This window comes from Heterodontus francisci, chromosome 28 (genome assembly GCF_036365525.1).
Source record: "Heterodontus francisci isolate sHetFra1 chromosome 28, sHetFra1.hap1, whole genome shotgun sequence".
In the NCBI taxonomy this organism is placed as follows: domain Eukaryota; kingdom Metazoa; phylum Chordata; class Chondrichthyes; order Heterodontiformes; family Heterodontidae; genus Heterodontus; species Heterodontus francisci.
Window position 1 is genome coordinate 59745456 of NC_090398.1, and position 26308 is coordinate 59771763.

Genomic DNA, 26308 nt, shown 5'->3' on the forward strand with positions numbered 1-26308 from the left:
GAAACCCTTTCCGCACAAACTGAAACACATTCCCCACACACTGAATCCCTTCCCCACACACTGAAACAATTCCCCACACACTGAAACCGTTCGCCACACACTGAAACAGCTTCCCCATACACTGAAATCCCTTCCCCACACACTGAAACACCTTTCCCACACACTGAAACAACTTCCCCACACACTGAAACACCTTCCCCACACATTGAAACCCTTCCCCACACACTGATAACCTTCCCCACACACTGAAACAACTTCCCCACACACTGAAACGCCTTCCACACACACTGAAGCACCTTCTCTACCCACTGAACCACCTTCCCCACACACTGACACACCTTCCCCACACACTGAAACACTTTCCGCACTCACTGAAACACCTTCCCCACACATTGAAACCCTTCCCCACACACTGAAAACCTTCCCCACACACTGAAACAACTTCCCCACACACTGAAACCCCTTCCACACACACTGAAGCACATTCTCCACCCACTGAACCACCTTCCCCACACACTGAAACCCATCCCCGCACACTGACACCCCTTCCCCACTCACTGAAACCCATCCCCACACACTGAAACCCCTTCCTCACACACTGAAACCCCTTCCCCACACACTGAAACACCTACCCCACACACTGAAACACCTTCCCCACACACTGAAACACCTTCCGCACACACTGAAATCCCTTCCCCAGACACTGAAACCCCTTCCCCACACACTGCAACCCTTCCGCACACACTGAAAACCTTCACCACACACTGAAAAACCTTGCGCACACCGTGAATCCCTTCCCCACACACTGAAACCCCTTCCCCACACACTGAAACACATCCCCACACTCAGAAACCCCTTCCCCACACATTGAAAACCCTTCCGCACACACTGAAAACCCTTCACCATACGCTGAAACCCCTTCCCCACACACTGAAACACATTCCCCACTCACTGAAAGACCTTCCCCACACTCTGAAACACCTTCCCCACACACTGAAACACATCCCCACTCTCTGAAACACCTTCCCCACACACTGAAAACCCTTCCGCACACACTGAAACCCATCCCCACACACTGAAAGCCATCCCCACACACAGAAACCCCTTCTCCAGACACTGAAACCCCTCCCACACACACTGAAACACATAGCCACACACTGAAACCCCTTCCCCACACACTGAAACACATCCCAACACAATGAAAACCTTCACCACACACTGAAACACCTTCCGCACACCGTGAATCCCTTCACCACACACTGAAACCCCTTCCCCACACATTGAAACACATCCCCACACTCAGAAACCCCTTCCACACACACTGATACCCCTTCTGCACACACTGAAACACCTTCACCATACACAAAAACCCCTTCCCCACACACTGAAACCCCTTCCGCTCCCACTGAAACCCCTTCTGCACACACTGAAACACCTTCCCCACACACTGAAACACCTTCCCCACACTCTGAATCCCCTTCCCCACACACGGAAACCCCAACCGCACACAGAGAAATACCTTCCCCACACACTGAAACAACTTCCCCACACACTGAAACCCCTTCCCCACACACTGAAACCCTTCCCCACACACTGAAACACATCCCCACACACTGAAACCCTTCCCCTCACACTGAAACACTTCCCCACACACTGAAACCCTTCCCCACACACTGAAACCCCTGCGCAACACACAGAAACACCTTCCCCATACACTGAAATCCCTTCCCCACACTCTGAAATACCTTCCCCACACACTGAAACACCTTCCCCACACACTCAAACCCCTTCCCCACTCTTTGAAACCCTTCCCCACACACTGAAACACCTTCCCCACACACTGAAACACCTTCCCCACACACTGAAACCCCTTCCCCAAACACTGAAACACATTCCCCACTCACTGAAAGACCTTCCCCACACTCTGAAACACCTTCCCCACACACTGAAACCCTTCCCCACACACTGAAACAATTCCCCACACACTGAAACACTTCACCACACATTGAAACAGCTTCCCCATACACTGAAATCCCTTCCCCACACACAGAAATACCTTTCCCACACACTGAAACAACTTCCCCACACACTGAAACACCTTCCCCACACATTGAAACCCATCCCCACACACTGAAACAACTTCCCCACACACTGAAACCCCTTCCACACACACTGAAACACCTTCGCCACCCACTGAACCACCTTCCCCACACACTGAAACACCTTCCCCACACACTGAAACACTTTCCGCACTCACTGAAACACATTCCCCACACACTGAAACCCTTCCCCGCACACTGAAACCCCTTCCCCACACACTGAAACCCATCCCCACACACTGAAACCCCTTCCCCACACACTGAAACACCTTCCCCACACATTGAAACACCTTCCCCACACACTGAAAAACCTTCCCCACACACTGAAACCCCTTCCTCACACACTGAAACCCCTTCCCCACACACTGAAACACCTACCCCACACACTGAAACACCTTCCCCACACACTGAAACACCTTCCCCACACACTGAAACACCTTCCCCACACACTGAAATCCCTTCCCCACACACTGAAACCCCTTCCCCACACACTGAAACACCTTCCGCACACCGTGAATCCCTTCCCCACACACTGAAACCCCTTCCCCACACACTGAAAAACATCCCCACATTCAGAAACCCTTTCCCCACACACTGAGACCCCTTCTGCACACACTGAAACACCTTCACCATACACTGAAACCCCTTCCCCACACACTGAAACCCCTTCCGCACACACTGAAACCCCTTCCGCTCACACTGAAACACCTTCCCCACACACTGAAACACCTTCCCCATCCTCTAAAACCCCTTCCCCACACACTGAAACCCCTACCGCACACAGAGAAATACCTTCCCCACACACTCAAACCCTTCCCCTCTCACTGAAACCCCTTCCGCTCACACTGAAACCCGTTCCGCACACACTGAAACACCTTCCCCACACTCTGAAACCCCTTCCCCACACACTGAAACCCCTACCGCACACAGAGAAATACCTTCCCCACACACTGAAACAACTTCCCCACACACTGAATCCCCTTCCCCACACACTGAAACCCTTCCCCACACACTGAAACACATCCCCACTCACTGAAACCGTTCCCCTCACACTGAAACACTTCCCCAGACACTGAAACCCTTCCCCACACACTGAAACCCCTTCGCCACACACAGAAACCCCTTCCCAATACATTGAGATCCCTTCCCCACACACTGAAATACCTTCCCCACACACTGAAACACCTTCCCCACACACTGAAATCCCTTCCCCACACTTTGAAACCCTTCCCAACACACTGAAACACCTTCCCCACACACTGAAACACCTTCCCCACACACTGAAACCCCTTCCCCACACACTGAAACACCTTCCCCACTCACTGAAACACCTTCGCCACACACTGAAACACCTTCCCCACACACTGAAACCCTTTCCGCACAAACTGAAACACATTCCCCACACACTGAATCCCTTCCCCACACACTGAAACAATTCCCCACACACTGAAACCGTTCGCCACACACTGAAACAGCTTCCCCATACACTGAAATCCCTTCCCCACACACTGAAACACCTTTCCCACACACTGAAACAACTTCCCCACACACTGAAACACCTTCCCCACACATTGAAACCCTTCCCCACACACTGATAACCTTCCCCACACACTGAAACAACTTCCCCACACACTGAAACGCCTTCCACACACACTGAAGCACCTTCTCTACCCACTGAACCACCTTCCCCACACACTGACACACCTTCCCCACACACTGAAACACTTTCCGCACTCACTGAAACACCTTCCCCACACATTGAAACCCTTCCCCACACACTGAAAACCTTCCCCACACACTGAAACAACTTCCCCACACACTGAAACCCCTTCCACACACACTGAAGCACATTCTCCACCCACTGAACCACCTTCCCCACACACTGAAACCCATCCCCGCACACTGACACCCCTTCCCCACTCACTGAAACCCATCCCCACACACTGAAACCCCTTCCTCACACACTGAAACCCCTTCCCCACACACTGAAACACCTACCCCACACACTGAAACACCTTCCCCACACACTGAAACACCTTCCGCACACACTGAAATCCCTTCCCCAGACACTGAAACCCCTTCCCCACACACTGCAACCCTTCCGCACACACTGAAAACCTTCACCACACACTGAAAAACCTTGCGCACACCGTGAATCCCTTCCCCACACACTGAAACCCCTTCCCCACACACTGAAACACATCCCCACACTCAGAAACCCCTTCCCCACACATTGAAAACCCTTCCGCACACACTGAAAACCCTTCACCATACGCTGAAACCCCTTCCCCACACACTGAAACACATTCCCCACTCACTGAAAGACCTTCCCCACACTCTGAAACACCTTCCCCACACACTGAAACCCTTCCCCACACACTGAAACAATTCCCCACACACTGAAACACTTCCCCACACATTGAAACAGCTTCCCCATACACTGAAATCCCTTCCCCACACACAGAAATACCTTCCCCACACACTGAAACAACTTCCCCACACACTGAAACACCTTCCCCACACATTGAAACCCTTCCCCACACACTGAAAAACTTCCCCACACACTGAAACAACTTCCCCACACACTGAAACCCCTTCCACACACACTGAAACACCTTCTCCACCCACTGAACCACCTTCCCCACACACTGAAACACCTTCCCCACATACTGAAACACTTTCCGCACTCACTGAAACACATTCCCCACACACTGAAACCCTTCCCCGCACACTGAAACCCCTTTCCGCACTCACTGAAACACATTCCCCACACACTGAAACCCTTCCCCACACACTGAAACCCCTTCCTCACACACTGAAACCCCTTCCCCACACACTGAAACACCTACCCCACACACTGAAACACCTTCCCCACACACTGAAACACCTTCCCCACACACTGAAATCCCTTCCCCACACACTGAAACCCCTTCCCCACACACTGAAACACCTTCCGCACACCGTAAATCCCTTCCCCACTCACTGAAACCCATTCCCCGCACACTGAAAAACATCCCCACACTCAGAAACCCTTTCCCCGCACACTGAGACCCCTTCTGCACACACTGAAACACCTTCACCATACACTGAAACCCCTTCCCCACACACTGAAACCCCTTCCGCACACACTGAAACCCCTTCCGCACACACTGAAACCCCTTCCGCTCACACTGAAACACCTTCCCCACACACTGAAACACCTTCCCCATCCTCTAAAACCCCTTCCCCACACACTGAAACCCCTACCGCACACAGAGAAATACCTTCCCCACACACTCAAACCCTTCCCCTCTCACTGAAACCCCTTCCGCTCACACTGAAACCCGTTCCGCACACACTGAAACACCTTCCCCACACTCTGAAACCCCTTCCCCACACACTGAAACCCCTACCGCACACAGAGAAATACCTTCCCCACACACTGAAACAACTTCCCCACACACTGAATCCCCTTCCCCACACACTGAAACCCTTCCCCACACACTGAAACACATCCCCACTCACTGAAACCGTTCCCCTCACACTGAAACACTTCCCCAGACACTGAAACCCTTCCCCACACACTGAAACCCCTTCGCCACACACAGAAACCCCTTCCCAATACACTGAAATCCCTTCCCCACACACTGAAATACCTTCCCCACACACTGAAACACCTTCCCCACACACTGAAATCCCTTCCCCACACTTTGAAACCCTTCCCAACACACTGAAACACCTTCCCCACACACTGAAACACCTTCCCCACACACTGAAACCCCTTCCCCAGACACTGAAACACCTTCCCCACTCACTGAAACACCTTCGCCACACACTGAAACACCTTCCCCACACACTGAAACCCTTTCCGCACAAACTGAAACACATTCCCCATCACTGAATCCCTTCCCCACACACTGAAACAATTCCCCACACACTGAAACCGTTCGCCACACACTGAAACAGCTTCCCCATACACTGAAATCCCTTCCCCACACACTGAAACACCTTTCCCACACACTGAAACAACTTCCCCACACACTGAAACACCTTCCCCACACATTGAAACCCTTCCCCACACACTGATAACCTTCCCCACACACTGAAACAACTTCCCCACACACTGAAACGCCTTCCACACACACTGAAGCACCTTCTCTACCCACTGAACCACCTTCCCCACACACTGACACACCTTCCCCACACACTGAAACACTTTCCGCACTCACTGAAACACCTTCCCCACACATTGAAACCCTTCCCCACACACTGAAAACCTTCCCCACACACTGAAACAACTTCCCCACACACTGAAACCCCTTCCACACACACTGAAGCACATTCTCCACCCACTGAACCACCTTCCCCACACACTGAAACCCATCCCCGCACACTGACACCCCTTCCCCACTCACTGAAACCCATCCCCACACACTGAAACCCCTTCCACACACACTGAAACACCTTTCCCACACACTGAAAAACCTTCCCCACACATTGTAACCCCTTCCTCACACACTGAAACCCCTTCCCCACACACTGAAACACCTACCCCACACACTGAAACACCTTCCCCACACACTGAAACACCTTCCGCACACACTGAAATCCCTTCCCCACACACTGAAACCCCTTCCCCACACACTGCAACCCTTCCGCACACACTGAAAACCTTCACCACACACTGAAAAACCTTGCGCACACCGTGAATCCCTTCCCCACACACTGAAACCCCTTCCCCACACACTGAAACACATCCCCACACTCAGAAACCCCTTCCCCACACACTGAAACCCCTTCCGCACACACTGAAAACCCTTCACCATACGCTGAAACCCCTTCCCCACACACTGAAACACATTCCCCACTCACTGAAAGACCTTCCCCACACTCTGAAACACCTTCCCCGCACACTGAAACCCTTCCCCACACACTGAAACAATTCCCCACACACTGAAACACTTCCCCACACATTGAAACAGCTTCCCCATACACTGAAATCCCTTCCCCACACACAGAAATACCTTCCCCACACACTGAAACAACTTCCCCACACACTGAAACACCTTCCCCACACATTGAAACCCTACCCCACACACTGAAAAACTTCCCCACACACTGAAACAACTTCCCCACACACTGAAACCCCTTCCACACACACTGAAACACCTTCTCCACCCACTGAACCACCTTCCCCACACACTGAAACACCTTCTCCACACACTGAAACACTTTCCGCACTCACTGAAACACATTCCCCAGACACTGAAACCCTTCCCCGCACACTGAAACCCCTTTCCGCACTCACTGAAACACATTCCCCACACACTGAAACCCTTCCCCACACACTGAAACCCCTTCCTCACACACTGAAACCCCTTCCCCACACACTGAAACACCTACCCCACACACTGAAACACCTTCCCCACACACTGAAACACCTTCCCCACACACTGAAATCCCTTCCCCACACACTGAAACCCCTTCCCCACACACTGAAACACCTTCCGCACACCGTGAATCCCTTCCCCACACACTGAAACCCCTTCCCAACACACTGAAAAACATCCCCACACTCAGTAACCCTTACCCCGCGCACTGAGACCCCTTCTGCACACACTGAAACACCTTCACCATACACTGAAACCCCTTCCCCACACACTGAAGCCCCTTCCGCACACACTGAAACCCCTTCCGCACACACTGAAACACCTTCCCCACACACTGAAACACCTTCCCCATCCTCTAAAACCCCTTCCCCACACACTGAAACCCCTACCGCACACAGAGAAATACCTTCCCCACACACTCAAACCCTTCCCCTCTCACTGAAACCCCTTCCGCTCACACTGAAACCCGTTCCGCACACACTGAAACACCTTCCCCACACTCTGAAACCCCTTCCCCACACACTGAAACCCCTACCGCACACAGAGAAATACCTTCCCCACACACTGAAACAACTTCCCCACAAACTGAATCCCCTTCCCCACACACTGAAACCCTTCCCCACACACTGAAACACATCCCCACTCACTGAAACCGTTCCCCTCACACTGAAACACTTCCCCAGACACTGAAACCCTTCCCCACACACTGAAACCCCTTCGCCACACACAGAAACCCCTTCCCAATACACTGAAATCCCTTCCCCACACACTGAAATACCTTCCCCACACACTGAAACACCATCCCCACACACTGAAATCCCTTCCCCACACTTTGAAACCCTTCCCCACACACTGAAACACCTTCCCCACACACTGAAACCCCTTCCCCACACACTGAAACACCTTCCCCACTCACTGAAACACCTTCGCCACACACTGAAACACCTTCCCCACACACTGAAACCCATTCCGCACAAACTGAAACACATTACCCACACACTGAAACCCTTCCCCACACACTGAAACTATTCCCCACACACTGAAACCGTTCGCCACACACTGAAACAGCTTCCCCATACACTGAAATCCCTTCCCCACACACTGAAATACCTTCCCCACACACTGAAACAACTTCCCCACACACTGAAACACCTTCCCCACACATTGAAACCCTTCCCCACACACTGATAACCTTCCCCACACACTGAAACAACTTCCCCACACACTGAAACGCCTTCCACACACACTGAAGCACCTTCTCCACCCACTGAACCACCTTCCCCACACACTGAAACACCTTCCCCACACACTGAAACACTTTCCGCACTCACTGAAACACCTTCCCCACACATTGAAACCCTTCCCCACACACTGAAAACCTTCCCCACACACTGAAACAACTTCCCCACACACTGAAACCCCTTCCACACACACTGAAGCACATTCTCCACCCACTGAACCACCTTCCCCACATACTGAAACCCTTCCCCGCACACTGACACCCCTTCCCCACTCACTGAAACCCATCCCCACACACTGAAACCCCTTCCACACACAGTGAAACACCTTTCCCACACACTGAAAAATCTTCCCCACACACTGAAACCCCTTCCTCACACACTGAAACCCCTTCCCCACACACTGAAACACCTACCCCACACACTGAAACACCTTCCCCACACACTGAAACGCCTTCCGCACACACTGAAATCCCTTCCCCACACACTGAAACCCCTTCCCCCCACACTGCAACCCTTCCGCACACACTGAAAACCTTCACCACACACTGAAACACATTGCGCACACCGTGAATCCCTTCCCCACACACTGAAACCCCTTCCCCACACACTGAAACACATCCCCACACTCAGAAACCCCTTCCCCATACACTGAAACCCCTTCCGCACACACTGAAAACCCTTCACCATACACTGAAACCCCTTCCCCACACACTGAAACCCCTTTCGCACACACTGAAACCCCTTCCGCACACACTGAAACACCTTCCCCACACACTGAAACACCTTCCCCACACTCTGAAACCCCTTCCTCACACACTGAAACCCCTACCGCACACAGAGACATACCTTCCCCAAACACTGAAACAACTTCGCCACACACTGAAACCTCTTCCGCACACACTGAAAGCCTTCCCCACACACTGAAACACATCCCCACACACTGAAACCCTTCCCCTCACACTGAAACACTTCCCCAGACACTGAAACCCTTCCCCACACACTGAAACCCCTTGCCACACACAGAAACACCTTCCCCATACACTGAAATCCCTTCCCCACACAGTGAAATACCTTCCCCACACACTGAAACACCTTCCCCACACACTGAAACATCTTCCCCACACACTGAAACCCCTTCCCCACACACTGAAACACATTCCCCACTCACTGAAACACCTTCCCCACCAACTGAAACACCTTCCCCACACACTGAAACCCTTTCCGCACAAACTGAAACACATTCCCCACACACTGAAAACCTTCCCCACACACTGAAACAATTCCCCTCACACTGAAACCCTTCCCCACACACTGAAACGGCTTCCCCATACACTGAAATCCCTTCCCCACACACTGAAACACATCCCCACTCTCTGAAACACCTTCCGCACACACTGAAAATCCTTCCGCACACACTGAAACACATAACCACACACTGAAACCCCTTCCCACACGCTGAAACACATCCAAACACAATGAAAACCTTCACTACAGACTGAAACACCTTCCGCACACCGTGAATCCCTTCCCCACACACTGAAACCCCTTCCCCACACACTGAAACACATCCCCACACTCAGAAACCCCTTCCCCACACACTGAAACCCCTTACGCACACACTGAAACACCTTCACCATACACTGAAACCCCTTCACCACACACTGAATCCCCTTCCGCTCACACTGAAACCCCTTCTGCACACACTGAAACACCTTCCCCACACACTGAAACACCTTTCCCACACTCTGAAACCCTTTCCCCACACATGTAAACCCCTACCGCACACAGAGATACCTTCCCCACACTCTGAAACAACTTCCCCACACACTGAAACTCCTTCCCCACGCACAGAAACCCTTCCCCACACACTGAAACACATCACCACACACAGAAACCCTTCCCCTCACACTGAAACACTTCCCCAGACACTGAAACCCTTCCCCACACACTGAGGGCCCTTCGCCACACACAGAAACATCTTCCCCATACACTGAAACCCTTCCCCACACACTGAAACACATCCCCACACACTGAAACACTTCCCCTCACACTGAAACAACTTCCCCACACACTGAAATCCCTTCCCCACACACTGAAATACCTTCCCCACACACTGAAACAACTTCCCCACACACTGAAACACCTTCCCCACACATTGAAACCCTTCCCCACACACTGAAAACCTTCCCCACACACTGAATCAACTTCCCCACACACTGAAAACCCTTCCACACACACTGAAACACCTTCTCCACCCACTGAACCACCTTCCCCACACACTGAAACACCTTCCCCACACACTGAAACACTTTCCGCACTCACTGAAACACATTCCCCACACACTGAAACCCCTTCCACACACACTGAAACCCATCCCCACACACTGAAACCCCTTCCGCACACACTGAAACACCTTCCCCACACATTGAAACACCTTCCCCACACACTGAAAAACCTTCCCCACACACTGAAACCCCTTCCTCACACACTGAAACCCCTTCCGCACACACTGAAACACCTTCCCCACACACTGAAATCCCTTCCCCACACACTGAAACCCCTTCCCCACACACTGAAACCCTTCCGCACACACACTGAAAACCTTCACCACACACTGAAACACCTTCCGCACATCGTGAATCCCTTCCCCACACACTGAAACCCCTTCCCCACACACTGAAACACATCCCCACACTCAGAAACCCCTTCCCCACACACTGAAACCCCTTCTGCACACACTGAAACACCTTCACCATACACTGTAACACCTTCCCCACAAACTTAAACCCCTTCCGCACACACTGAAACAACTTCCACACACACTGAAACACCTTCCCCACACATTGAAACCCTTCCCCACACACTGAAAACCTTCCCCACACACTGAAACAACTTCCCCACACACTGAAACCCCTTCCACACACACTGAACCACCTTCCCCACACACTGAAACACCTTCCCCACACACTGAAACACTTTCCGCACTCACTGAAACACATTCCCCACACACTGAAACCCCTTCCCCACACAGTGAAACCCATCCCCACACACTGAAACCCCTTCCCCACACACTGAAACACCTTCCCCACACATTGAAACACCTTCCCCACACACTGAAAAACCTTCCCCACACACTGAAACCCCTTCCTCACACACTGAAACCCCTTCCACACACACTGAAACACCTTCCCCACACACTGAAATCCCTTCCCCACACACTGAAACCCCTTCCCCACGCACTGAAACCCTTCCGCACACACACTGAAAACCTTCACCACACTCTGAAACACCTTCCTCACATCGTGACTCCCTTCCCCACACACTGAAACCCCTTCCCCACACACTGAAACCCATCCCCACACTCAGAAACCCCTTCCCCACACACTGAAACCCCTTCTGCACACACTGAAACACCTTCACCATACACTGTAACACCTTCCCCACACACTTAAACCCCTTCCGCACACACTGAAACCCCTTCCGCACACACTGAAACACCTTCCCCACACACTGAAACACCTTCCCCACACTCTAAAACCCCTTCCCCACACACTGAAACGCCTACCGCACACAGAGAAATACCTTCCCCACACACTGAAACAACTTCCCCACACACTGAAATCCCTTCCCCACACACTGAAACCCTTCCCCACACACTGAAACACATCCCCACACACTGACACCCTTCACCTCACACTGAAACACTTCCCCAGACACTGAAACCCTTCCCCACACACTGAAACCCCTTCCCCACACTCAGAAACAGCTTCCCCATACACTGAAATCCCTTCCCCACACACTGAAATACCTTCCCCACACAATGAAACACCTTCCCCACACACTGAAACACTTTCCGCACTCACTGAAACACATTCCCCACACACTGAAACCCTTCCCCGCACACTGAAACCCCTTCCCCACACACTGAAACCCATCCCCACACACTGAAACCCCTTCCGCACACACTGAAACCCCTTCCGCACACACTGAAACACCTTCCCCACACACTGAAACACCTTCCCCATCCTCTAATACCCCTTCCCCTCACACTGAAACCCCTACCGCACACAGAGAAATACCTTCCCCAAACACTGAAACACTTCCCCAGACACTGAAACCCTTCCCCATACACTGAAACCCCTTCCCCACACTCAGAAACACCTTCCCCATACACTGAAATCCCTTCCCCACACACTGAAACAACTTCCCCACACACTGAATCCCCTTCCCCACACACTGAAACCCTTCCCCACACACTGAAACACATCCCCACTCACTGAAACCCTTCCCCTCACACTGAAACACTTCCCCAGACACTGAAACCCTTCCCCACACACTGAAATACATTCCCCACACACTGAAACACCTTCCCCACACACTGAAATCCCTTCCCCACACTTTGAAACCCTTCCCCACACACTGAAACACCTTCCCCACACACTGAAACATCTTCCCCACACACTGAAACCCCTTCCCCACACATTGAAACCCTTCCCCACATACTGTAAACCTTCCCCACACACTGAAACACCTTTCCCACACACTGAAACCCCTTCCACACACACTGAAGCACATTCTCCACCCACTGAACCACCTTCCCCACACAGTGAAACACTTCCCCGCACACTGACACCCCTTCCCCACTCACTGAAACCCATCCCCACACACTGAAACCCCTTCCCCACACACTGAAATCCCTTCCCCACACTTTGAAACCCTTCCCCACACACTGAAACACCTTCCCCACACACTGAAACATCTTCTCCACACACTGAAACCCCTTCCCCACACATTGAAACCCTTCCCCACACACTGTAAACCTTCCCCACACACTGAAACACCTTTCCCACACACTGAAACCCCTTCCACACACACTGAAGCACATTCTCCACCCACTGAACCACCTTCCACACACAGTGAAACCCTTCCCCGCACACTGACACCCCTTCCCCACTCACTGAAACCCATCCCCACACACTGAAACCCCTTCCACACACACTGAAACACCTTTCCCACACACTGAAAAACCTTCCCCACACACTGAAACCCCTTCCTCACACACTGAAACCCCTTCCCCACACACTGAAACACCTACCCCACACACTGAAACACCTTCCCCACACACTGAAACACCTTCCGCACACACTGAAATCCCTTCCCCACACACTGAAAACCCTTCCCCACACACTGCAACCCTTCCGCACACACTGAAAACCTTCACCACACACTGAAACACCTTGCGCACACCGTGAATCCCTTCCCCACACACTGAAACCCCTTCCCCACACACTGAAAACCCTTCCGCACACACTGAAAACCCATCAACATACTCTGAAACCCCTTCCCCACACACTGAAACCCCTTCCGCACACACTGAAACCCCTTCCGCACACACTGAAATACCTTCCCCACACACTGAAACACCTTCCCCACACTCTGAAACCCCTTCCTCACACACTGAAACCCCTACTGCACACAGAGACATACCTTCCCCACACACTGAAACAACATCGCCACACACTGAAACCCCTTCCCCACACACTGAAAGCCTTCCCCACACACTGAAACACATCCCCACACACTGAAACCCTTCCCCTCACACTGAAACACTTCCCCAGACACTGAAACCCTTCCCCACACACTGAAACCCCTTGCCACACACAGAAACACATTCCCCATACACTGAAATCCCTTCCCCACACACTGAAATACCTTCCCCACACACTGAAACAACTTCCCCACACACTGAAACATCTTCCCCACACACTGAAACCCCTTCCCCACACACTGAAACACATTCCCCACTCACTGAAACACCTTCCCCACCAACTGAAACACCTTCCCCACACACTGAAACCCTTTCCGCACAAACTGAAACACATTCCCCACACACTGAAACCCTTCCCCACACACTGAAACAATTCCCCTCACACGGAAACCATTCCCCACACACTGAAACGGCTTCCCCATACACTGAAATCCCTTCCCCACACACTGAAACACATCCCCACACTCTGAAACACCTTCCCCACACACTGAAAATCCTTCCGCACAAACTGAAACCCATCCCCACACACTGAAACCCATCCCCACGCACTGAAACACATCCCCACACACTGAAACCCCTTCCCACACACTGAAACACATCTACACACAATGAAAACCTTCACCACACACTGAAACACCTTCCGCACACCGTGAATCCCTTCCCCACACACTGAAACCCCTTCCCCACACACTGAAACACCTTCCCCACACACTGAAACACCTTTCCCACACTCTGAAACACTTTCCCCACACACGGAAACCCCTACCGCACACAGAGAGATACCTTCCCCACACACTGAAACAACTTTCCCACACACTGAAACCCCTTCCCCAAACACTGAAACCCTTCCCCACACACTGAAACACATCCCCACACACAGAAACCCTTCCCCTCACACTGAAACACTTCCCCAGACACTGAAACCCTTCCCCACACACTGCGACCCCTTCGCCACACACAGAAACACTTTCCCCATACACTGAAACCCTTCCCCACACACGGAAACACATCCCCACACACTGAAACACTTCCCCTCACACTGAAACAATTCCCCACACACTGAAACAGCTTCCCCATACACTGAAATCCCTTCCCCACACACTGAAATACCTTCCCCACACACTGAAATCCCTTCCCCACACACTGAAATACCTTCCCCACACACTGAAACAACTTCCCCACACACTGAAACAACTTTCCCACACACTGAAACCCCTTCCACACACACTGAAACACCTTCTCCACCCACTGAACCACCTTCCCCACACAATGAAACACCTTCCCCACACACTGAAACACTTTCCGCACTCACTGAAAAACATTCCCCACGCACTGAAACCCCTTCCCCACACACTGAAACCCATCCCCACACACTGAAACCCCTTCCCCACACACTGAAACACCTTCCCCACACATTGAAACACCTTCCCCACACACTGAAAAACCTTCCCCACACACTGAAACCCCTTCCTCACACACTGAAACCCCTTCCGCACACACTGAAACACCTTTCCCACACACTGAAATCCCTTCCCCACACACTGAAACCCCTTCCCCAGACACTGAAACCCTTCCGCACACACACTGAAAACCTTCACCACACACTGAAACACCTTCCGCACATCGTGAATCCCTTCCCCACACACTGAAACCCCTTCCCCACACACTGAAACACATCCCCACACTCAGAAACCCCTTCGACACACACTGAAACCCCTTCTGCACACACTGAAACACCTTCACCATACACTGTAACACCTTCCCCACACACTTAAACCCCTTCCGCACACACTGAAACCCCTTCCGCACACACTGAAACACCTTCCCCACACACTGAAACACCTTCCCCACACTCAAAAACCCCTTCCCCACACACTGAAACCCCTACCGCACACAGAGAAATACCTTCCCCACACACTGAAACAACTTCCCCACACACTGAAATCCCTTCCCCACACACTGAAACCCTTCCCCACACACTGAAACACATCCCCACACACTGAAACCCTTCCCCTCACACTGAAACACTTCCCCAGACACTGAAACCCTTCCCCACACACTGAAACCCCTTCCCCACACTCAGAAACACCTTCCCCATACACTGAAATCTCTTCCCCACACACTGAAATAACTTCCCCACACACTGAAACACCTTCCCCACACACTGAAGCACTTTCCGCACTCACTGAAAAACATTCCCCACACACTGAAACCTTTCCCCGCACACTGAAACCCCTTCCCCACACACTGAAACCCATCCACACACACTGAAACCCCTTCCGCACACACTGAAACCCCTTCCGCACACACTGAAACACCTTCCCCATCCTCTAATACCCCTTCCCCTCACACTGAAACCCCTACCGCACACAGAGAAATACCTTCCCCACACACTGAAACAACTTCCCCACACACTGAAATCCCTTCCCCACACACTCAAACCCTTCCCCACACACTGAAACCCCTTCCGCCCACACTGAAGCCCGTTCGGCACACACTGAAACACCTTCCCCACACTCTGAAACCCCTTCCCCACACACTGAAACCCCTACCGCACAAAGAGAAATAACTTCCCCACACACTGAAACAACTTCCCCACACACTGAATCCCCTTCCCCACACACTGAAACCCTTCCCCACACACTGAAACACATCCCCACACACTGATAACCTTCCCCACACACTGAAAAACCTTCCCCACACACTGAAACACTTTCCGCACTCACTGAAACACGTTCCCCACACATTGAAACCCTTCCCCACACACTGAAAACCTTCCCCACACACTGAAACAACTTCCCCACACACTGAAACCCCTTCCACACACACTGAAGCACATTCTCCACCCACTGAACCACCTTCCCCACACACTGAAACCCTTCCCCGCACACTGACACCCCTTCCCCACACACTGAAACCCATCCCCACACACTGAAACCCCTTCCCCACACACTGAAACACCTTTCCCACACACTGAAAAACCTTCCCCACACACTGAAACACCTACCCCACACACTGAAACACCTTCCCCACACACTGAAACACCTTCCGCACACACTGAAATCCCTTCCCCACACACTGAAACCCCTTCCCCACACACTGAAACCCCTTCCCCACACTCAGAAACCCCTTCCCCACACACTGAAACCCCTTCCGCACACACTGAAACCCCTTCAACATACACTGAAACCCCTTCCCCACACACTGAAACCCCTTCCGCACACACTGAAACCCCTTCCGCACACACTGAAACACCTTCCCCACACACTGAAACACCTTCCCCACACTCTGAAACCCCTTCCTCACACACTGAAACCCCTACCGCACACAGAGACATACCTTCCCCACACACTGAAACAACTTCCCCACTCACTGAAACCCCTTCCCCACACACTGCAAGACTTCCCCACACACTGAAACACATCCCCACACACTGAAATACTTCCCCAGACACTGAAACCCTTCCCCACACACTGAAACCCCTTGCCACACACAGAAACACCTTCCCCATACACTGAAATCCCTTCCCCACACACTGAAATACCTTCCCCACACACTGAAACACCTTCCCCACACACTGAAACATCTTCCCCACACACTGAAACCCCTTCCCCACACACTGAAACACATTCCCCACTCACTGAAACACCTTCCCCACCAACTGAAACACATTCCCCACACACTGAAACACTTTCCGCACAAACTGAAACACATTCCCCACACACTGAAACCCTTCCCCACACACTGAAACAATTCCCCACACACTGAAACCCTTCCCCACACACTGAAACGGCTTCCCCATACACTGAAATCCCTTCGCCACACACTGAAACACATCCCCACTCTCTGAAACACCTTCCCCACACACTGAAAATCCTTCCGCACACACTGAAACCCATCCCCACACACTGAAACCCATCCCCACACACTGAAACACATCCCCACACACTGAAACCCCTTCCCCACACACTGAAACACATACCCACACACTGAAACCCCTTCCCACACACTGAAACACATCCACACACAATGAAAACCTTCCCCACACACTGAAACACCTTACGCTCACCGTGAATCCCTTCCCCACACACTGAAACCCCTTCCCCACACACTGAAACACATCCCCACACTCAGAAACCCCTTCGCACACACTGAAACACCTTCACCATACACTGAAACCCCTTCTGCTCATACTGAAACCCCTTCTGCTCATACTGAAACCCCTTCTGCACACACTGAAACACCCACCCCACACATTGAAACACCTTTCCCACACTCTGAAACCCCTTCCCCACACACGGAAACCACTACCGCACACAGAGAGATACCTTCCCCACACACTGAAACCCTTCCCCACACACTGAAACACATCCCCACACACTGAAACCCTTTCCCTCACACTGAAACACTTCCCCAGACACTGAAACCCTTCCACACACACTGAGACCCCTTCGCCATACACAGAAACACCTTCCCCATACACTGAAACCCTTCCCCACACACTGAAGCACATCCCAACACACTGAAACACTTCCCCTCACACTGAAACAATTCCCCACACACTGAAACAGCTTCTCCATGCACTGAAATCCCTTCCCCACACACTGAAATACCTTCCCCACACACTGAAACAACTTCCCCACACACTGAAACACCTTCCCCACACATTGAAACCCTTCCCCACACAATGAAAACCTTCCCCACACACTGAAACAACTTCCCCACACCCTGAAACCCTTCCACACACACTGAAACACCTTCTCCACCCACTGAACCACCTTCCCCACACAATGAAACACCTTCCCCACACACTGAAACACTTTCCGCACTCACTGAAACACATTCCCCACACACTGAAACCCCTTCCCCACACACTGAAACCCATCCCCACACACTGAAACCCCTTCCCCACACACTGAAACACCTTCCCCACACATTGAAACACCTTCCCCACACACTGAAAAAACTTCCCCACACACTGAAACCCCTTCCTCACACACTGAAACCCCTTCCGCACACACTGAAACACCTTCCCCACACACTGAAATCCCTTCCCCACACACTGAAACCCCTTCCCCACACACTGAAACCCTTCCGCACACACACTGAAAACCTTCACCACACACTGAAACACCTTCCGCACACACTGAAACACCTTCCCCACACACTGAAATCCCTTCCCCACACACTGAAACCCCTTCCCCACACACTGAAACCCTTCCGCACACACACTGAACCCCTTCCCCACACACTGAAACACATCCCCACACTCAGAAACCCCTTCCCCACACACTGAAACCCCTTCTGCACACACTGAAACCCCTTCAACATACACTGAAACCCCTTCCCCACACACTGAAACCCCTTCCGCACACACTGAAACCCCTTCCGCACACACTGAAACACCTTCCCCACACACTGAAACACCTTCCCCACACTCTGAAACCCCTTCCTCACACACTGAAACCCCTACCGCACACAGAGACATACCTTCCCCACACACTGAAACAACTTCCCCACACACTGAAACCCCTTCCCCACACACTGAAAGACTTCCCCACACACTGAAACACATCCCCACACACTGAAATACTTCCCCAGACACTGAAACCCTTCCCCACACACTGAAACCCCTTGCCACACACAGAAACACCTTCCCCATACACTGAAATCCCTTCCCCACACACTGAAATACCTTCCCCACACACTGAAACACCTTCCCCACACACTGAAACATCTTCCCCACACACTGAAACCCCTTCCCCACACACTGAAACACATTCCCCACTCACTGAAACACCTTCCCCACCAACTGAAACACATTCCCCACACACTGAAACACTTTCCGCACAAACTGAATCACATTCCCCACACACTGAAACCCTTCCCCACACACTGAAACAATTCCCCAGACACTGAAACCCTTCACCACACACTGAAACGGCTTCCCCATACACTGAAATCCCTTCCCCACACACTGAAACACATCCCCACTCTCTGAAACACCTTCCCCACACACTGAAAATCCTTCCGCACACACTGAAACCCATCCCCACACACTGAAACCCATCCCCACACACTGAAACACATCCCCACACACAGAAACCCCTTCCCCACACACTGAAACACATACCCACACACTGAAACCCCTTCCCACACACTGAAACACATCCACGCACAATGAAAACCTTCACCACACACTGAAACACCTTACGCACACCGTGAATCCCTTCCCCACACACTGAAACCCCTTCCCCACACACTGAAACACATCCCCACACTCAGAAACCCCTTCCCCACACACTGAAACCCCTTCGCACACACTGAAACACCTTCACCATACACTGAAACCACTTCCCCACACACTGAAACCCCTTCTGCTCATACTGAAACCCCTTCTGCACACACTGAAACACCCTCCCCACACACTGAAACACCTTTCCCACACTCTGAAACCCCTTCCCCACACACGGAAACCCCTACCGCACACAGAGAGATACCTTCCCCACACACTGAAACCCTTCCCCACACACTGAAACACATCCCCACACACTGAAACAATTTCCCTCACACTGAAACACTTCCCCAGACACTGAAACCCTTCCACACACACTGAGACCCCTTCGCCATACACAGAAACACCTTCCCCACACTCTGAAACCCCTTCCCCACACACTGAAACCCCTACCGCACAAAGAGAAATAACTTCCCCACACACTGAAACAACTTCCCCACACACTGAATCCCCTTCCCCACACACTGAAACCCTTCCCCACACACTGAAACACATCCCCACGCACTGATAACCTTCCCCACACACTGAAAAACCTTCCCCACACACTGAAACACTTTCCGCACTCACTGAAACACGTTCCCCACACATTGAAACCCTTCCCCACACACTGAAAACCTTCCCCACACACTGAAACAACTTCCCCACACACTGAAACCCCTTCCACACACACTGAAGCACATTCTCCACCCACTGAACCACCTTCCCCACACACTGAAACCCTTCCCCGCACACTGACACCCCTTCCCCACACACTGAAACCCATCCCCACACACTGAAACCCCTTCCCCACACACTGAAACACCTTTCCCACACACTGAAAAACCTTCCCCACACACTGAAACACCTACCCCACACACTGAAACACCTTCCCCACACACTGAAACACCTTCCGCACACACTGAAATCCCTTCCCCACACACTGAAACCCCTTCCCCACACACTGAAACCCCTTCCCCACACTCAGAAACCCCTTCCCCACACACTGAAACCCCTTCCGCACACACTGAAACCCCTTCAACATACACTGAAACCCCTTCCCCACACACTGAAACCCCTTCCGCACACACTGAAACCCCTTCCGCACACACTGAAACACCTTCCCCACACACTGAAACACCTTCCCCACACTCTGAAACCCCTTCCTCACACACTGAAACCCCTACCGCACACAGAGACATACCTTCCCCACACACTGAAACAACTTCCCCACTCACTGAAACCCCTTCCCCACACACTGCAAGACTTCCCCACACACTGAAACACATCCCCACACACTGAAATACTTCCCCAGACACTGAAACCCTTCCCCACACACTGAAACCCCTTGCCACACACAGAAACACCTTCCCCATACACTGAAATCCCTTCCCCACACACTGAAATACCTTCCCCACACACTGAAACACCTTCCCCACACACTGAAACATCTTCCCCACACACTGAAACCCCTTCCCCACACACTGAAACACATTCCCCACTCACTGAAACACCTTCCCCACCAACTGAAACACATTCCCCACACACTGAAACACTTTCCGCACAAACTGAAACACATTCCCCACACACTGAAACCCTTCCCCACACACTGAAACAATTCCCCACACACTGAAACCCTTCCCCACACACTGAAACGGCTTCCCCATACACTGAAATCCCTTCCCCACACACTGAAACACATCCCCACTCTCTGAAACACCTTCCCCACACACTGAAAATCCTTCCGCACACACTGAAACCCATCCCCACACACTGAAACCCATCCCCACACACTGAAACACATCCCCACACACTGAAACCCCTTCCCCACACACTGAAACACATACCCACACACTGAAACCCCTTCCCACACACTGAAACACATCCACACACAATGAAAACCTTCCCCACACACTGAAACACCTTACGCTCACCGTGAATCCCTTCCCCACACACTGAAACCCCTTCCCCACACACTGAAACACATCCCCACACTCAGAAACCCCTTCGCACACACTGAAACACCTTCACCATACACTGAAACCCCTTCTGCTCATACTGAAACCCCTTCTGCTCATACTGAAACCCCTTCTGCACACACTGAAACACCCACCCCACACATTGAAACACCTTTCCCACACTCTGAAACCCCTTCCCCACACACGGAAACCACTACCGCACACAGAGAGATACCTTCCCCACACACTGAAACCCTTCCCCACACACTGAAACACATCCCCACACACTGAAACCCTTTCCCTCACACTGAAACACTTCCCCAGACACTGAAACCCTTCCACACACACTGAGACCCCTTCGCCATACACAGAAACACCTTCCCCATACACTGAAACCCTTCCCCACACACTGAAGCACATCCCAACACACTGAAACACTTCCCCTCACACTGAAACAATTCCCCACACACTGAAACAGCTTCTCCATGCACTGAAATCCCTTCCCCACACACTGAAATACCTTCCCCACACACTGAAACAACTTCCCCACACACTGAAACACCTTCCCCACACATTGAAACCCTTCCCCACACAATGAAAACCTTCCCCACACACTGAAACAACTTCCCCACACCCTGAAACCCTTCCACACACACTGAAACACCTTCTCCACCCACTGAACCACCTTCCCCACACAATGAAACACCTTCCCCACACACTGAAACACTTTCCGCACTCACTGAAACACATTCCCCACACACTGAAACCCCTTCCCCACACACTGAAACCCATCCCCACACACTGAAACCCCTTCCCCACACACTGAAACACCTTCCCCACACATTGAAACACCTTCCCCACACACTGAAAAAACTTCCCCACACACTGAAACCCCTTCCTCACACACTGAAACCCCTTCCGCACACACTGAAACACCTTCCCCACACACTGAAATCCCTTCCCCACACACTGAAACCCCTTCCCCACACACTGAAACCCTTCCGCACACACACTGAAAACCTTCACCACACACTGAAACACCTTCCGCACACACTGAAACACCTTCCCCACACACTGAAATCCCTTCCCCACACACTGAAACCCCTTCCCCACACACTGAAACCCTTCCGCACACACACTGAACCCCTTCCCCACACACTGAAACACATCCCCACACTCAGAAACCCCTTCCCCACACACTGAAACCCCTTCTGCACACACTGAAACCCCTTCAACATACACTGAAACCCCTTCCCCACACACTGAAACCCCTTCCGCACACACTGAAACCCCTTCCGCACACACTGAAACACCTTCCCCACACACTGAAACACCTTCCCCACACTCTGAAACCCCTTCCTCACACACTGAAACCCCTACCGCACACAGAGACATACCTTCCCCACACACTGAAACAACTTCCCCACACACTGAAACCCCTTCCCCACACACTGAAAGACTTCCCCACACACTGAAACACATCCCCACACACTGAAATACTTCCCCAGACACTGAAACCCTTCCCCACACACTGAAACCCCTTGCCACACACAGAAACACCTTCCCCATACACTGAAATCCCTTCCCCACACACTGAAATACCTTCCCCACACACTGAAACACCTTCCCCACACACTGAAACATCTTCCCCACACACTGAAACCCCTTCCCCACACACAGAAACACATTCCCCACTCACTGAAACACCTTCCCCACCAACTGAAACACATTCCCCACACACTGAAACACTTTCCGCACAAACTGAATCACATTCCCCACACACTGAAACCCTTCCCCACACACTGAAACAATTCCCCAGACACTGAAACCCTTCACCACACACTGAAACGGCTTCCCCATACACTGAAATCCCTTCCCCACACACTGAAACACATCCCCACTCTCTGAAACACCTTCCCCACACACTGAAAATCCTTCCGCACACACTGAAACCCATCCCCACACACTGAAACCCATCCCCACACACTGAAACACATCCCCACACACAGAAACCCCTTCCCCACACACTGAAACACATACCCACACACTGAAACCCCTTCCCACACACTGAAACACATCCACGCACAATGAAAACCTTCACCACACACTGAAACACGTTACGCACACCGTGAATCCCTTCCCCACACACTGAAACCCCTTCCCCACACACTGAAACACATCCCCACACTCAGAAACCCCTTCCCCACACACTGAAACCCCTTCGCACACACTGAAACACCTTCACCATACACTGAAACCACTTCCCCACACACTGAAACCCCTTCTGCTCATACTGAAACCCCTTCTGCACACACTGAAACACCCTCCCCACACACTGAAACACCTTTCCCACACTCTGAAACCCCTTCCCCACACACGGAAACCCCTACCGCACACAGAGAGATACCTTCCCCACACACTGAAACCCTTCCCCACACACTGAAACACATCCCCACACACTGAAACCCTTTCCCTCACACTGAAACACTTCCCCAGACACTGAAACCCTTCCACACACACTGAGACCCCTTCGCCATACACAGAAACACCTTCCCCATACACTGAAACCCTTCCCCACACACTGAAGCACATCCCAACACACTGAAACACTTCCCCTCACACTGAAACAATTCCCCACACACTGAAACAGCTTCTCCATGCACTGAAATCCCTTCCCCACACACTGAAATACCTTCCCCACACACTGAAACAACTTCCCCACACACTGAAACACCTTCCCCACACATTGAAACCCTTCCCCACACAATGAAAACCTTCCCCACACACTGAAACAACTTCCCCACACCCTGAAACCCTTCCACACACACTGAAACACCTTCTCCACCCACTGAACCACCTTCCCCACACAATGAAACACCTTCCCCACACACTGAAACACTTTCCGCACTCACTGAAACACATTCCCCACACACTGAAACCCCTTCCCCACACACTGAAACCCATCCCCACACACTGAAACCCCTTCCCCACACACTGAAGCACCTTCCCCACACATTGAAACACCTTCCCCACACACTGAAAAAACTTCCCCACACACTGAAACCCCTTCCTCACACACTGAAACCCCTTCCGCACACACTGAAACACCTTCCCCACACACTGAAATCCCTTCCCCACACACTGAAACCCCTTCCCCACACACTGAAACCCTTCCGCACACACATTGAAACACCTTCACCACACACTGAAACACCTTCCGCACACACTGAAACACCTTCCCCACACACTGAAATCCCTTCCCCACACACTGAAACCCCTTCCCCACACACTGAAAACCTTCTGCACACACACTGAACCCCTTCCCCACACACTGAAACACATCCCCACACTCAGAAACCCCTTCCCCACACACTGAAACCCCTCCGCACACACTGAAACCCCTTCAACATACACTGAAACCCTTCCGCACACACACTGAAAACATTCACCACACACTGAAACACCTTCCGCACACACTGAAACACCTTCCCCACACACTGAAACCCATCCCCACACACTGAAACCCATCCCCACACACTGAAACACATCCCCACACACTGAAACCCCTTCCCACACACTGAAACCCATCTACACACTGTGAAAACCTTCACCACACACTGAAACACCTTCTGCACATGTGAATCCCTTCCCCACACACTGAAACTCCTTCCCCACACACTGAAACACATCCCCACACTCAGAAACCCCTTCCCCACACACTGAAACCCCTTCTGCACACACTGAAACACCTTCACCATACACTGTAATACCTTCCCCACACACTTAAACCCCTTCCGCACACACTGAAACCCCTTCCGCACA